The sequence below is a fragment of the Pseudomyrmex gracilis genome, unplaced genomic scaffold, assembly GCF_002006095.1.
Source record: "Pseudomyrmex gracilis isolate BER0280 unplaced genomic scaffold, ASM200609v1 scaffold_139, whole genome shotgun sequence".
Classification (NCBI taxonomy): domain Eukaryota; kingdom Metazoa; phylum Arthropoda; class Insecta; order Hymenoptera; family Formicidae; genus Pseudomyrmex; species Pseudomyrmex gracilis.
Window position 1 is genome coordinate 249,889 of NW_018020723.1, and position 13,157 is coordinate 263,045.

At 44.4% G+C, this 13,157-nt stretch overlaps 1 protein-coding gene across 4 annotated transcripts in view; it reads right to left on the reverse strand.

Moving 5' to 3' along the window:
* LOC109857010 (fibroblast growth factor receptor homolog 1-like) overlaps positions 1-13,157 on the reverse strand; it is a 38,660-nt gene that overhangs the window by 21,214 nt on the left and 4,289 nt on the right. The window lies entirely within an intron of this gene.

The following is a 13,157-nucleotide window of genomic DNA, read 5'->3' on the forward strand; positions in this document are numbered from 1 at the left end:
TGTTTGTCCTCTGTCGCGAAGGACGAAGCTCGTTCGCGCGTATTGCTTACATCATCGTGGCAAAACAAGTAGAAAAGTAAAATTTTGTTCGCCGGGTTTGATGTTTTGTTTATTATTGATCGTCGATTTGTTTATTATTGACGGGGAATCGGAAGCATTGATTATCGAGTGTTGATAAGCGGTCGAACGCGAATCAATATGGCTGATGCAGCGAGCGTGTCAACACGACCGATATCGATCAAGAACGTGGCGCAGCACCTGTTGCTGTTGTTTCGGAAGTACGCCGCCGTGATTTTTATTTCAATTGCGAACGTCTTTTGTCTTTCATAAGAAACCATGTACTATTTAACTTCACACCGTATGTGTTATTTATATATTATTTACTTTATGTTATTTATTTATATGATATATATATTAAGACTGTTGTAAACGTGTTATTAGAATCGTACTTCCGCGATGAGTTGGCAAAGTTCTATTGTTCTCTCACTCGTCGCGTCGATTAATCGATTGTGTCTCGTTGTGTTTCTCCTTGTCGCTAAATCGTTCGCAGTTTCTTTAAGCCCGTTCTACATTGATCATCGCAAACGCAAGGTATAGATCTCGTAGAATTGACCAATCACGATGTGGTCAATTAACTGATTTGATCAATACGATTAGTCAATTCTGACGAGACCTGTTGCTTGCGTTTGCGCTTGCGATCAATGTAGAACGGGCTTTATACGTATGTAAACCACTTGCATTTGAAAATACGAGCCAGATGAAAAACAGTCAGATCAGAAAATTGCGAACTTGCAAAATGCGAACAAACAATATTTTCAATTTAACGAATTTCTCACGCACAATAGTCTCAAGGACGATTCTTTCTCGAACAAATCGATAAGAAAATTTCAAGCTTGCGTGTGTATTTGCCAGACACACGGTATATATTTAGCCGGGCGCGTGTTTACATAATCTTATTTCTGTAACAAAAACACACATTTACGCCGTAGCGCACAGGGCGTCCCAAGAGAGACGCCGATCATAGCCTCGATCTAAAACCTTGATTCCCGTCCAACGGTCGGTCGATCGATCGATCGATCGATCGCAGAGCGGTGTTCCTTTTTCGAGAGGTGACCGTCGCGAGGGATTCTCGACCGTGTTTGGTTTTACCGGTGCTAACCATTTTAAACTCGTCACTTGCGATCGTCGTGCAGCGATACTCCCGTGATGTGCATAGAGATACGCTTCGCGAGAACGTGCGAAGCTTCGACGAGCAGTAAAACACAGGAGAGAAGAGAGAGAGAGCGAAAGAAAAAGAGAGAGAGAGGAGGAGAATTGCTCGCGCAAGAGCGTTCTTAGAATATTTATATATCTCACGGTAATATTATTTTGTTTACCGGGCGCGCGTTTGAAAACCATTGAAACGTTGTTGTTTTTGTATAATATCATCAATCGTCGATGTTTACCTTATCTATTTTTTTTTCGAAACGCGCTAGTTTCGTCAGCGCGAAATAGACCAATGAGAGAAAGAGAGAGAGAGAGACGAGAAAAAAAAACTTTTGTGGAATATTTACGATTCGCGTGCGAGAGTTTTGTTTTTTTTTTTTTTTTTTCATCTCGGTTCCTATCTCGGCGCGAGGACGCACGTTTGATGAGATGAGAGGCGCGAAGAGAGTAAGAAAGTCTCGAAGAGGAGATACTCTACGGCCGCGTCGCCGTAGCGTGAATAATAAAAGGCGCGCAGATATACGTGCGATGTTTTCGGAAGAGAAACGAGGTATTGGTGGAATAAGGAAGCGCGTACGCGGCACGGTGTTGGAATATTTATTTATTAGAATCGAGGCGGTGAATTTATAATATCATCGTGTTTTATTAAGTATGAGGTATTGTTTCTCTCGTTCTTCGTGAGCTTTAATATGAAAAATCTTCTTTTGACTTCCTTTATTTCATCTTACATCTACCTTCTGATAAGTGTTTATTATCGCATTTCTATATGATGATGACTAAAAAGTTACGGATGTTTACACACACGCGCGCGCACACGAGATAAATGTAAGCTGCGATGTTATCACAGATATTATCACGTGAACAAAGAAATGATAAGACGATAAAGAGCAAGATGCGATACAAATTTTCCGGAAGAAATGAACATGTGGAAATTGAGAGTTCCTAGAAAATTGATCTCTGTTGAAAAACGTTGAACGCGAAGTACAAAATGTTTGGCTAGCTGAACTGCCCGGAATGAACAATCGTTTGTTCAGTTTTAACTTGTATTTGTTCATTTGAAATTTGAGCAAACGCATCTCTCGCGCGCACCGCGCGGAGCAAATATTTGACCAGTCGAGAGAAGAACCGAAGAACGTCGTCTCTTCAAATGAAAAAAAAAAAGAAGAAGAGTCCGTTGAGAGTCACTGCGCGCGTCTCAGGGGGACGATCTTTAAACCGCGGAAACCGACTCTTCTTCTTTTTTTTTTTTGTTTCGCAATTGTCGCCACCGTGACACCGGGTCGGGTTCAAAAATTCATTTTCGAGACGCGCCGCAACCGCCGCCACACGGATTTCATCTCGGGAAAGTATTCTCGCGACCGTCTCCCTCCGAGTACACGAAACACATCTGCTGGTCGTCGAGCGAGCAGAGCTTAGGCACACTTTTTTAATCGCGGATGCTTCGGACGGAACAGAACGGCGCCTTATGCTTGTGAGTACTCGAAAAAAGATGTATAAATCACGCCGTTGTCGCGATTCATTCGTGTGTCTGACTTAATTATCGCTAGTTGTAACAGCAATAAAACTCTCGAAATCGCGCGTCGGTTCTACGCGGCAATACGTGATCCGTGTGCGTGTGTGCGTGCGAGGTCTGACCGACTAATGTTAATTATCATTTCAAAGTCCTAAACGAGAACGCACGCACTTTCGTTTTTTATTTAAACATAATTGTTTCCTCTGTTTGTTTTTTAATTTCGTCCGTTTATTTTCTCTAACGAGAATTAAATTGAAACTCTAACGGGAGTGTTTTTTTTTCTTTTTTTTTTTTTCTACAGAGGTGCGCTTGCACGGTCTCTCGGTCTTTTTAACACGTCTCGTGAGCGCACGCGAGTAGCGCGAAACGTAGCGGTTCGCCGCGCGCGCTGTGGAACGCGTAATACACCGCCTATACTACTTAGAAATCGCGTGCCGTCGCGCGTTCACGCTGGGGCGAGTCGTTCTTCTTCTTCTTTGCTTGCGTGCCTCGCAACGCGCGGCTTTACGTCGCGTCGGTCATCGCAAGTGTGTCTCCTCCTTACTGTCTCTCTCGATGTGGGTGTGTGTACGTGTACGGTACGCACCGAGAGCTCCTTCGTTTCGGCCTGTGGCCGGCTTTTCTCCGATTCTCGTACTCTGCGACCCGCGCGCGCACTCCGCACTGTCACTAAATACGCCGACCGATCTCCGTAATGGATGGTTTCCTGAGCAGACGAGACGATGGACGACGCGCGAGAGAGTGACGAGGCGGAGAACGGGTATATAACTCGAGGCGACAGAGGGACGAGGAGAGAGATAGATAGAAAGAAAGAGACAAAGAGATCGGCGAGAGAGAAAGAGAGAGAGAGAGAAATCGTCTCTTGACCCCGAGGAGAGGTCTACGAGGAAGGCAATACGGAGGAGAGAACATCGTCGCAACTTGTGCGAGACAGAGAGAAAGAGAGGAAGAGAGATTAAACGGAATCATCGTAGGCTTATCCTCTTCTTTTTCAAAAGAGTAAAAAAAAAAAAAAAAACAGAGTAAAAGTAATAATCGCGCTGGAGATTTTCCAGAACCTCAACGAGAAGACGATCGGCATTTCTCTTCCGGCGATAATCGTATGCATTTGCCACCTCTTTGCCGCGATAGAGAGTATATACTTATGAAGATGTTTCGCGCGAGAGAATATTCTCTGTTCTATCGCGCGTCTTCTGTTTATTATCGTCGCCGCTCACGATCGGATACATGCGGATTCTCTCGGCCAAGAATCGTTCGGCCAACTGGTTTTATATCGGCAATTCGAAAGGTGCGAAAGTTAATTCTTACACGCGTGCGGTTTTAACACGATGACGACTAGGTGCGCAAAAGCGTTGGCGTTGTTCTTGACCCAACGGAAACACAATCGCGCGGAATCGGTGAACGACCCGACAGTATTCGCGTCCTCGTAATCCGGATATATATATAAATTTTTTCTTCAACATGTGTCGAATAAATTGAGGAATTGAATGAGAAAGAAAGATTCCTCCAGAGCGCGTGGGTCTTAAAATCTTGTTGCTCAAACGATCATCTTTATTCGGTATTGATTCTTCGAACAAAATGTTTTTTTCTTCTAGCTTGCAAGTTTGATGATCGCTACACGTTGTTACCGCGCTTTGTTTTGTAATTTTATTTCTAATTAAATCCAATTGAAAGTAACCTGCGTCTCTTTTGGACACAGGACCTCGCGCGGTGCCGAATAGACGCGCGGCATTTTTAGACTTCTTTAATGAAGCACGTATATGTGTGTGTGTGTGTAGCGCCGCGTCCTTAAATGGATTCCGGGAAAACAACAGAATGAATTACGAAAACGACGACGCACGTGCGTCGCTTCCGGCGTCGTGGCGAATCGCGACGTAGTATTTCCGTTGCGCCGCCAACGCAACAAGTCAACTTTGCCGCCTGCAACGTCGGAGGCGCGCGCATTACACGCTCTCTCTCAACGCACAAAACGGACACGTACTTTTCTGAATTACGTGAACGCGTTTACAATGCCCCGCCCGACGAGATCGCTCGTCGATAAAGAACTCTCCGTCTCTTTCGCGCGCGTTGCCGAATCTCGCCGATGAATCTTAGAAAGCAAACGCATACACGTTTGCCGCACGTGTGTGTGCGCGCTCGAATCAATCAAACGAAGATTCAACGCGAGGTAAATATGCGTCGGAAATTTTTCCAAATGACTCTCTTGTTTTGATTGTCTTGCGATGAATTTTTGTCTGAACAGAAGAGAGAACTTTGTCTTCGCCGTGCGTTTCTTGCTTCGAACGATGGAATTAAAATTGGATCGAGATTGGTTTAGAATGAGCCCACATGTTGCGCAACTTATATACGGCGGCTCCTCGACGTATAACGCCGCACAATGAGCGATTCATCGTCACACTGGCCGACGACGTGCGCCGTGGAACGTGAACGATTCGTAGGTTCATGGGGAAGCGAAGTTTTCCCGTGGGAAAACACTCGCGAGAGAAAAACTGGAAAAACCGCTTCGAAAGCGACCCGAGTCGAAATTTAGCGTGGACCAAGAGAGCGCGTCAGTTTTCTCAATATATGAGTCTGAATTGAAAATTGTTTTTAGAGACATTTGTTTAACACATTAATCTTCTAGATATTTTGTTTTCGCGATGGAAAATAACCGCGAAAAGAATCGAACGTTTCGAGAGAATTTTCCTCTCTCCAGAGTTTTTGTTCTACGATAAATATGGCCTAGATACGCATTACTGCGCGCGATCTATTTTAGAAATGTTTTGGCTGTCGGTGGTTTCACGTTCGCTCCCCAAGCCAATGGAAACGGCACGTATTCGCCGGCGAATCGATAAATCTCGATTTGCTCCAATAGCGAAGCGCCGGTAAATTATTTTCATCACAAAACGAGCCGTTGTTTTTCGATCGTCCAACATCTAGCAGACACGTGTCTCTACAATCTCGCGAAAGAAGATGTGTCAAATTATTTTTGCAAAATTTTACGTAATATACACACAATCTAATCGAAATATAGTCACGTAATAAAGTGTCGCGTGCGATCATCGAAGCGAAGAAAAATTGCGAGCTAAAATAATTCGTAATAATTTTCACGAGAAGTCGAAATAGGTCGAGTAACGATGAATGATCCCATACCAGCTCGTCGTACAAATCATGAATCAATTCTCAGCGCGTATTGCTCGAGGTCGGGGGGAATACGATCCCGAGTTTAATTGTGGACGATCGCGAGTTTATTTTTGACGAGTGTTATTAGTGTCAAGAGGCGAACGTTACGACGTCGTTCGTAAAACGGCTCCGTATTCGGCGCTATAATGTTATCGCGCCGAACTGCGCGATCCCGGCGAAGCCTCGTATAGATCGGGATTGCGGCGTTCTCGAAGGCGAAATTCAAAGAAGAAAAAAAAAAGTAAAAATCCGCTTTCGCGCGGGAGATGTCGCGCCCGATTTACGACGGTCATTCTTATCCAATCAGTGTGCAAATCAACCTGAAATCCCACGCAAATGGGGACAGGTCGGCTCTTTATTTCGCGTAACGAGGCCGCGATTTATCTCGCTCGCGATTCGACGCGTCGCCGGAACGATTTCGTCGCTCGATCGGGGACCACCCCGATTGAGCGACGAAAACTGGTTTCTTCTCTGAATGAGTAAATACGAGCGCCGTCTTTCCTCCTCCTCCTCCGCCGTCTCGGTGGCGGAAAGGCAGCTGCCGTGTATCCCGACGTCGAGAGATAAGCGCGCGTGCGAAGAACAGACGGATTCGGTAGTTGGCAGGTATAACGAGAGAAAGAGACGTCGGAGAGAGCGCCGCGATTAAGTCGGGGAGGACGACGACGATGCGCCGCCGCGAGGCAAATTCACATCCAATCGCCCGAACAGAACCCTCTTATTCGTTAGGGGGTTTATCGCCGAGTATCGCGCGGACGAGCTCCGCGCGAGGATGATGTCAAGCGAAGAGTTGCCCGCGATGCTCGGTCGGAGACTCACGATAAATCGAGATGGTTATCTCGAGATTGTTGCAAACATTGAAAATTTATATTAGCTGGTTCATCAAAACGCAATCACGCGATAAGTAAATCGCCTCTCGGAGAGATTTACATTACAAACCACTATGTACTTTGCTCAATTTTTTTTTTTTGTTTTTGTTTTCTCTTACATCTCGTTGCTCATGCGTGTATAATTTCTGTGTGCACATACGCGCGCGCATCTTTTACGTACGTACGCACGACTCTGTACTTTACGACTTAATCTTATATTTTATCTGAGTTTTACGTGCGTTCAATCAAATTGCATTATTATCGTTATTACTCGGGAGGGATTCCTCCCGCATCTCATTAGAAGGCGACGCACGGCGTAAGTCGCGATTGCCAACGATAATTAAGAAATCTTCCAGCTTGCCATTAATATTGCACGGACGGGACGATAACACAATGTCGATGACGCGCCACCACTCCGGCCATGGAGAAATCGCTCCGAGCGATTCTCGTTGGCTGGCTGGTTGGCGGTGTATGTACAAGAAGACGCATTGCGTCACGCACCTGCAAACGAGTAGAATTGCGCCGTTTTAGCGAGAAGAAGGGACGCGTCGGTGCGAGAACCGCGGTGGTGGTGCCCGAGGGCGCGCGGCGACATAAAAACGCGGTTAACATCGTTACGTTTCCTCCGTGTTGTTCATTAGCATATCCGATTACGATTCGCAATTCCCGCTTGTGGAACGAGATAATTAGAAAAGATTGCGCGTTCGTTTCGCACGCGGGATCTCTCTCGAACAAGCGCACCTCCGAGCTCTCTCTCTCTCTTTTTCTTTTTCTTTCGGAGCGTGAGCTCAGATGTCGGTTTTTCTGCTTTATTTCCGCGCCCGCGCGCTCAGCATATAAAGCTGTAATTTCCGTTTGATGGATATCGTCCCTATCGGGAAGCAAAGAGAAGGGGGAAAAAAAAAACATCGCCACGCAATCTCAATCGGAAGATCTCTCTCTCGGAGGTGCTGCTGCGCGCATTGTAACGCCGAATTGCGTCGATTGACGCAACGGGAAGAAAAGAATCCGATTCTTTGTCAACGAAGTTCTCGGAATCATCAATTCGATCAGTCATATTCGAATGACGATGATTCGGAGAATATTTGATGTGGAAATGTTTGTGAGAAAGTCAAGGATACGCTACAAAGTAGATAAAAAAAAAACAAACAAACAAACAAACTACGCAAAATTAATTTCCGCGACGACTGTGCATATTACATATCTGTCTGAGATCGGCATCTCCGAACGATCGATCGGGTCAGATCGTTCCGCTTTGCGGTAGCGGATAATACGTTTTCTCTCTCGCGCTCTACCACCCCGAAGAGAAGAGTATAAACGCGTTCGTGACACGATCCAGACCCTTCTCTTCGGGGCCTTAAGCCACTCGCTCCGAGACCGATAAGATCTCACGCTAAGACACGGAGATCCTCGTTTAGGAAGAAAAATCTGGTAGTCGTGCCGTGTTACTCGATGGCCGATCAAGATTAGGGGGTAGAGGCACGGCTCCTTGGAGCAGAACGGTCTCATTATTCCCGTTGCCAACTCTCCACCGCAGGGTGATTCTTACGCATCGTTAATGATGATTAATGAACGAATTATTGTTTGTCGGTTTATCGCTTTACGAAAAAAAAAAAAAAAAACATTGTTGCGGGCAACGCGACGAATCGTTTCGCGAACGCGATGTTACGTCGCATAAATTATTAAGATATTAATTGCTTAGCAATCAACGCGCCCGAGATTGCGATCGCGGAGTGCTCGGTACATAATGCAGCCGAACGGAAACCAACGCGAACACACCACACGTGTGATACACACCACACGCTCGTGTGTGTAACACACACACACACACACAAAAGAGCGTAAATAGACAAACTTATAAAAATTTCCACCGGCTTCGAAAGAGAGAAGACCCGTCAGTTCATAAAGGCGCGTGAGGCGTATATGAAACGATAATAAAATTGTTGAAAAATAAACATTCCCAAACAACGAGCCGAACGAAGAAGACACCGAAGAACTCGAGCTCGCAGATGTCTTCTCCTTAGGTTAAATTGCTCCCCGTCCGTTGCGCTCCCTTCTCTCGATGTATTCTGGGAAGCGCGCGTTACGGACAGTATATATATATATATATATATGTATATATATATATATATTGTACACACATATACAATATATATATAAGTCGGTGCAGTCCCCTTTTGTTTACTGTCCATGAACCGCGTCGCATTGTCGTAACGTAATTGGCGGAACAAGCGCAACGAGGTCCAGAGATTGATGAGTCTCTCTTTCTTTTCTTTGAGATTCGTCCGATCTCCGCGAACCTTTGGAATTGCGCGCGTCTGTTGTCGACACACAAATTTTCGCGACAAAAATTATATTTCACAGGCCTAAATCTAGAGTAATTACGTTAATTACGAGTTAATGAGTAATTTAATAAACGTATGGTTTTAGAAACGAGTATACACAACATAAGAACATCGACGATGATAATAGTGTAATAATACACAAATTATTATAATATATATTATAATATATATTATATAATAATTAATTTCGTATACGCGCGGCCGTTTTTCATCGCCTCCTCTTATTTCCCGACACGTTTCTTATTCGTTTTTCTCTTTCGTCTCCAGCTTTCAGCCACCACTCGACGAGTAGAATCTCCTTCTTGTGCTTACACTTAATCCTAAATGCTACCTCGCTCTCTTTTTCACGCGACCACTTAAGGCTTAAAGAAAACGGGACGTGGGACCGGAGAATCGTTCGTTCCTCCTCTTAATCGCAGCGCTCCGCCGCGCGCACGGCCGGTATTATTATGTGGTCAACCTATTAGGGACTCGCATTATCAGCCCCCGTGAGTAGGTGCATAAGGCCTGTCTTCCCGTTCGCCGCCGCAGCCGCAGCCGCCGTTGCCGTTGCTGCCGCGCTGACAAAAGGTTCTCTTCACGATTTATTGCGCATCCCCGAGTAAATGTTCCTTTAAATAGCGGACCGCGATAGATTTTTACGAGCGCGCGTTCGTTAAGCAAATGCGCCAGAGAAATATGGACACTTCAGACCTCAATTATCCCTCCCACGAGTTGAGTTGAAGGTAACCGGCGATAAATTAATCATATTACCCTACCGAATACAATAATAATAACGCAATTTATTTTTTCTCTCTCGCGAAATCTTTTTTCACGGTGAAAAACGAACATGTAAATGTTAATATAATTTGCTGTACGATTTGCTGCTGCGGTCTCGTTAAAATTTTAAATTCCGGGCGATTGACCGAACGTGGGCTGATGTGTAATCGGTCGACTCGTCGTGCGATTTGAGTTTTGCGATCTGCGACTTAGATGTAAACCGAGCTTTTGTGATTGAGATGCGCGCGATGACGTTTCGCGAGTAATATTTTGATTGCGCACAAATTGCGCGCGCGTCTATGTAATCAAGATGAAAAGGCGATGATTAGACAACTTGAGAATCACTTCAAGGAGGAAAAAGGAGGCAGCAGCGAGCTATCGTCAAATCGTCACCGTGGCACGCGTCTCGTGCGCGTCTCGCGCGCAGCCGGTGCGCGTATACAAACTCCGACACGATCCACCTGTCGATGAAAAGTATCGAGAGGAGTTTCTCTCTTCCTCCTCTTCCCGCTCTCTCTTCCTTTTCGTTCTTTCTCTCTCAACCACCGAGCGCGGTGCTACCACCGTTGTAACCGCGCGCGTTGAACAAATAACCTGTTACGTCGTAACAGTTTCTTCGCCTCGCGCCGACAACGCGACGTGTGTAATTCCCCGTTCTCGTTAGCGGCGCCCGTTGTACGTGCGCTTTTCGTATTTCTTCGCCACCAGAAGAGAAGAGGAAGGAAGCGTTTCTCAGCCGAACAAACTACCTGCGACGAGCGGAAATACAATTCCACGATACATATTACGTTTCGACTTTATCGCGCGATGTTAGTACACTCGCGCAAATGTGTTCTCTGTATTGTGTTATGCGCACGCAAACCGAAGCGAATATTTTATTTATCTATATCAGCGATCTCCGGTAAAATAATTTTTATTCGGTCTTGCGTCTAGAAAAATAATTAATTAATTTAATGAACACACAGATATTTAATAAGTAGGTATCCGGTTTTGTGATTCGCGCATGATATATACATTTATTATTCGTTATTAAAAATTCTTCTCAGGCCTTTCGATCTTACGTTTGAGCGCAATGTGTGCTTTCTCGAGTATAAAATGTAATTCGGTACGCTTCGGATTCGAAAAAACGTGACTCATTAGTTCCGTTCGGTCCATCATCTCTCTCTCTCTCGCTCTCCGGTGATTCTATCTAACGTCGCGAATAAAGTCATCATACACGTTTTGTCTTACACGAAACCTCGCGTACATAAACGCGAGCGTGGCAATTAGCAAATTGAGATAAAAATCGTTAATGCGCTCGTGTCCAGCGCGTATATACAAGCGGCAATCAGTCTCATCTAAATGTACTGCTGTAGTCAGTTAGTTTCCCATAAATATTGACTTGCATGCAATTATGACGGCGCAAAATTCATTTCGCCATGCATACTTGCCCCATCTCTCTCTTTCTTCACGTGCAATTAGCTTAGGTACATCAAGGCTTCGCTTTGTTATTGTGATTTTTATGAATGAGTTCGCAGGATAGGCAGAAATGTGCTTTTTTTTTTTTATTCGCATAGTTTTTGTTATCAACTTCAATTAGGATTAAATTACTTTGTAGCGCTTCGTTGTTATGAAAAAAAAGAACATCCGAACTTTCGATTTTTTTTAAGTCATTTTATTTCTCTTATTTATTTCTATTTTATTTCTATTTTATTTTTATTGTATTTCTATATATATGTTTTCTTATTTATTTTTATTTTAATTTTCTTTGTTTACGAGATCTCTCTTTTCTTCCCGATGTTTTTCATAAAAATTATCTGCTCAATTCCGCGATTAATACAATGTCGATTGAAATATTGTCTCGACGAGAGATTACACGAAGCCGATCAAAAAAAACGAACGACTTCTTTAGATACATCGAGATTGAAACGTTCATTGTCGCGCGTCACTAAAAACGACGGTCGATTAGAAGCGCGAAACGAGAATCGTCGAAGGCGGAAATGCGCGCGAAAAAGACAATCTCTCGACGGCGATTGCGAGGAAGACGGTCGGCGACTTGAAGAAGATTAGCGGTCGGTTTAAGCGGGTAACCGCGAACGAACGTGACGAATTTACGCGCCACTTCTGACACTTCGATTTCGCAGTCGTCCCGAGTTCGACCGGAACGAGATGCAGTCCGTAGTGCAACGCTTCTCTAACATTTCGACATAAGCGGATTTTTCGACGCTGTCATTGTTGGACAAAGAATTCGATTTAGAAAAAAAAAAACTGACTTTTTTGATGTCGGGAAAAATAAAAATATACTTTTTTAAATCGCGTGTCGGTAAACCGAGAGAGAGATATATTTTCTATGAGCGGCACAGCTTTGACTCACAATTAAGGAGAACCAGTCTCAATACGAACTTGACGTGTCGCGATTAATCGTCTGAAATCTTGATTCCGCGTAGTCATATCTGACCCGATCGCGCGCCTCGATCTTCGCCAATAAAAAGTTTTCGCAATAGCGTGTATTATATTTCTCGACACACTGCGATGTCTCGCGTCTCGATTTGTGTCAGTGTAATTTGTGTTCCCGTCGCGCGTATTTACTTACCATTTCGCTATGTTCATTTTATTGCAAAAAGCGTAAGACGCGACGTGTTGTTTAAACGCGCGCGTAGGTAGTTTTTCTTCGCAGAATCCATTTCGAAGGCGTTGCTGTGTGCTTTCGTAAATATATAAATACGGATTTGTATTTGTGCGTGCGTGCGTGCGTGTCTGGCGGTTATTAATAAATTTCGCGGCAACGTCAGTACACACAGAGTGTGATCGTCGCAAATCTCGTAACGCCGAGTCCGGAATACATTGACGCATTAAACGGCAATATTTATACGCGTTGACGTGGGTGAGAGACGCGAGTACGTAAAACTTTGTCCACAGATTATTGCCTCGATTCGCCGACTGACCTTCGAAAAATAAGAAAAATGAAATATATTCGAGCGTGCTCTCGAAGCAAAGAAACATCGTTCGGTTTTCTTTGTGCTTCGGTTGTTCGTGTCTTTTTATTTTTTATTTTATTTTATTTTTTTTTTGATATATTCAATTAGCATTTAATACAAACCCGCTCTACTATGATATCGATCTCGATTATACGAGGCAGAAATAACAATTTGTCGAGCAAGAAGATTTAATTGTAGCTTTTCTTGTTTTCTAGATTTAAACCGCGATTATCGCGAGAGAAGCCGATGCTCGCCGCGCGCAAGAAGATATAAAGACTGTGCCGTGCCGCCTCCTCCCAAGGCAGTTCTCGCACTTCGTCAATCTCTTCGGCGAAGGACGGACGTC